At 34.7% G+C, this 4,606-nt stretch overlaps 2 pseudogenes; both read right to left on the reverse strand.

The window, feature by feature from the left end:
* Nucleotides 1-418: 418 nt before the first annotated feature.
* LOC106297357 lies at nt 419-1,609 on the reverse strand (annotated as a pseudogene).
* Nucleotides 1,610-3,576: 1,967 nt separating this feature from the next.
* On the reverse strand, nt 3,577-4,381 carry LOC106297358 (annotated as a pseudogene).
* Between the last annotated feature and the right edge of the window lie 225 nt (nt 4,382-4,606).

Consider the following 4,606-nt stretch of genomic DNA (forward strand, 5'->3'; position numbering starts at 1 on the left):
CTCTTCCATGGTGCGTTGTGTAATCTCGACTTGGGTTTCTTTCTTGGCGCGGGGCATGGTGACGAATGGAGGTTGTGTGCGCGGGTTGCGGGTGGTGATGGTTTTGCTCTGATACCAACCTGATGGTGGGTAAGAACAGATATCAGCTCAATCTAGGGATTTCGATTTGAAATCACTAGAGACTTGCCACTTGAAGAAGATGAATCTAATCGAATCTCTTTCAAGGCTTCTCGAACAAGACGAAATGAATCGAATCTCTATCAAGGTATAAAGCACAAAGCTAGTTTATTAATTATCAAAAGCGTACCTTACAAAAGCCATAAGAGAGTTCTTTATATAGAACTCTTAAACCGTCATTAAAATCCTGCAAAACACAAAGCCATAAGTAAAAAAAAATACTAAAACAAGAAAGTTGCCGTTAAGTTCTAGGATGCTGCTGCATCAATTTTTTCTTGTGAATGCAAACCAAGCTTGGAACATAAGATAGGAGAAGTGGCTAACGATAGTGAAAATATTTTGGCTTTTTAATACCTTTATAAACCTGTTTATACATATCCTCTCCTACAACGAAGATTCTGGTTCTAGCTTCATCATCCGTGTCCACATTACAACATACTGCCACTTTATTCTCCTCGTCCAACAAAAAGCTTTCCACATTGGCCACACGATCAAATTTGCCAAGATCCCCTACCAATACGAAGTCGCTCCTCCACGACAAGTCTTTGCCCTCCTCATTGCTCACCCATATCCTCATCACATCTGTCTCTGCAACAATGTGTGACACCGAGAGCTTTTCATCCGTAACAGCTGAAAGAACCGTGTCATCAAGATCAGAACTCTGAAAGGGAAGAGGGAAACGCACAAATCTCTCTGTCGTGAAATCAAACTTCATTAAGGAAAGGCCAGCAACCCAGTAAGTATCTCCTTTCAATGAAATGCCACCGCGATGTACGCCAAAGTCACCGTTGGTGTAATCAAAAACCCTCCAAGAGCTAGAACAAAGCCCGTAGATCTCGAACTCAGTACTAACCCGGTTGTTCTGTTTGTTTTTATTAAGGCAATACCTCAAGATTTTGTAGCTATGGCAAGAAGAAGAAGATTTGGTGTTTACGGCGTATCCTAGAGCATATGTATCTTGCCCCTGGTAACGAGTTCTAGGTTTTATCGTCCTCTTTTGACCGGTACATGGGTTCCAGACAACAAGTCTAGTGTTCCACTCATTGCAGCATAATATTAAACCCTCGCAGTGAAATATTTTAGATATCAAAAATTTTACACTGATAAGTTTACCACCGGTAAACTTGATAGATGGCTCCATGCCGCTTTTGTTGATGCCATGGAGATCTTCGGAGATTGAATAAACCCTAAAACAATACAGCAACATCGACTCCCTTACTGATTTGCCTAACTCCTTGTTCTACTAGATGAACTTCGGATCTCTCACTACAAGAAAACATAGTCATTTCTGACGAAATTTCTGACGGAAAACATATTCGTCGGACATTTCTGACGAAATTCTGACGGGTTTACGAGAAATATGAAATTTTACCATTCGTCAGTATTTCGTCGGAAATATCCTAGGAATTTCCGACGAACTTTCTTTCGTCATAAATAATCGACGAAATACCGACGAGCCCCGAGGAAGATTAAACGATTTAGGGTATAGATTTGGGGTTTATGCTTTCGTCGGAAATTCCTCAGAAATTTCTGACGAATTTCCGACGAAATGAAAAAATTCCGTAGGAAATTCGTCAAAAAGTTCTGACGAATTTTTGACGAATCTATTCCTAGGAAATTTCCGACGAATTTCCGACGGATTGCATAACATTCGTAGATATTCGTCACAAATTTCCGACGAATTTACGATGAACTTGAGTTTTAGATATGAAATATTCAAAATAAATGTTAAACCGGATATATTAAGTGATAAATATGATGTGGGTTAATAATACCTCAATTATTTAAGCTATATATAGATATATGCTCTTGTGATTGATGCATCGACGGATACATAATCTTTCTCGTTAACACTTATACACTTAAGCAAATACTTTCCGGTGATCCATCTTACAATCTTTAATTTGTGTGTTTTCAAGTGCTTTTAAACATTATGAAGATTTTAAACCCCTAAAAGTTATCAATTTATTATCAATGGCTATTATCGTTCTATTTTTTTCTATGTTTCGAACCACCAATACGTAATTCGTCGGAAATTCGTAGGAAATTTCTGACGAAATTATGAAGAATTTCCGATGAATATATTTCCGACGAATTTCCGACGAAAATGATATATTCCGACAAATTTCCGACGAAAATGGTATATTCGTCGGAAAGTGAAATTTGCCCGAGAAAAAGCCCGCCTAATTTTTCGTGAAGAACCAAATTAAAAAATTCCGACGGATTTCCGACGAACACAGTCTGTCAGAAGTTTTTAATATAAAAGCGTAAGCCCCTTCTTCTTCCCCATTTCTCCTCTCTCTCTCTAAACACACACAAATTCTCTCAGATTTTCTCTCTCTAATCCGGCGATTCTAAGCCTTAAACTCCTCAAATCTACCTCACAAATTATGTAAGTCATCTCTTTCCTTTTCTCATTTGACTTATGTTACTTTTTGATTGTGAAATTGTGAATTTTAGGTTTTAAATGTTGGATTTATGTTAGGATGAAGAATTTTATGAATTATATGTTAGATTTTGTTGTTAGGTTGTGGTTTAGATAGGTTTTGATTGTGATTTTGTGGTTTATTTATTTAATTTGTTGTTTTGAGAAATTTAAAAAGTTTTTATTATTTTATAAAATGTTTTTCAAATTTTAAAAACCATTTTGGAGTTTTTATAATTTTTGAAATTTTTATGTAAATATATATATAATTTTCAAGTTTTTATTATTGTTGTTGTTTTAAAACGTTTTAAACTTTTTTTAAAAAATAATTAAGTTCTTATAAAAAGTTTGTTTGTTATAATTTATAAAACGTTTTCTGGTATCTAAAGTTTATCACAACATTTTTCACCTTTTTAGAACTTTTCAATCTATAAAAGGTTTTTGTGTTTTTTTAGATTTAACTAAAATATTTTTTAAATTTTAGGAAATGGGTTCAATTACAAAAAGAATTTTTTTTTAATAACGTTTTCTCTTTATCTATAAATATTTTCAATTTATAAAGCATTTTATGTTTTTAAAAATTTATAATAAAATTTATTATAAACTATTTTAAAAATATTTATATTAAAAAAATGTTTTCCTAATTTTAAATTTTATTTTATATATATATAAAGAATTAAAAATATTTATTATAAATGATTTTTAAATTTTGTTTTTAAGTAATTCATTAAAATCTTATATTTAAAATAATTTTATTTTTATTTTTTTTTAAATAGTTTACAAAATTTCCGACGGATACCATTTGTCAGAATTTCGTCGGAAATATATCCGTCGGAATTTCGTCAGAAATATATCCGTCGGAATTTCGTCGGAAATTTATCTGTCGGAATTTCGTCGGAAATTCGTAAGAAAATCCGACGAAATGTTTTTTTTCCGACGAAATAGAACCGACGACTTTTTTCGTCGGAAATTCGTCAGAAATGGCTTATTCCGACGGAGAGCTTTTCATCCCTAACAGCTGAAAGAACCGTGTCGTCAAGATCAGAACTCTGAAAGGGAAGAGGGAGACGCACAAATCTCTCTGTCGTGAAATCAAACTTCATTAAGGAAAGGCCAGCAACCCAGTAAGTATCTCCTTTCAATGATATGCCACCGCGATGTACGCCAAAGTCACCGTTGGTGTAATCAAAAACCCTCCAAGAGCTAGAACAAAGCTCGTAGAACTCGAACTCAGTACTAACCCGGTTGTTCTGTTCGTTTTTATTAAGGCAATACCTCAAGATTTTGTAGCTATGGCAAGAAGAAGAAGATTTGTTGTTTACGGCGTATCCTAGAGCATACGTATCTTGCCCCTGGTAACGAGTTCTAGGTTTTATCGTCCTCTTTTGACTGGTACATGGGTTCCAGACAGCAAGTCAAGTGTTCCACTCATTGCAGCATAATATTAAACCCTCGCAGTGAAATATTTTAGATATCAAAATTTTTACACTGATAAGTTTACCACCGGTAAACTTGATAGATGGCTCCACGCCGCTTCTGTTGATGCCATGGAGATCTTCAGAGATTGAATAAACCCTAAAACTATACAGTAACATCGACTCCCTTACTGATTTGCCTAACTCCTTGTTCTTCTCGATGAACTTCGGATCTCTAGAACAAAGCCTACCATCGCTTGCATGTAGTTTTCAGTTTCACTAAAGACTTAGCCGGAACCCTAGAGAGTATCTCCGCTTCCAACTCGTCTGGAAGATCGGAAAGCATAATCAGTTTTGTTGTCATGAATTTTTGAATAAGAAAGCTTTGTCTAAAAGCATCTCTCTTGTTGAAACATAATCTTTTTCATAGACCCAACCTTTTTTTGTAAGTTTTTAAAATAAACCTTTCTACTATATAGTTTAAGCCTACCTAAATTAATTAATACTCCCTCCTTTATACTCGTTTTTCACCGAGTGTTTGTTCTAACAAGGTATCAGCCTATTATGATTAAGTTTTAGCTCTGTTGCG

The sequence above is a fragment of the Brassica oleracea genome, chromosome C6, assembly GCF_000695525.1.
Source record: "Brassica oleracea var. oleracea cultivar TO1000 chromosome C6, BOL, whole genome shotgun sequence".
Lineage (NCBI taxonomy): Eukaryota > Viridiplantae > Streptophyta > Magnoliopsida > Brassicales > Brassicaceae > Brassica > Brassica oleracea.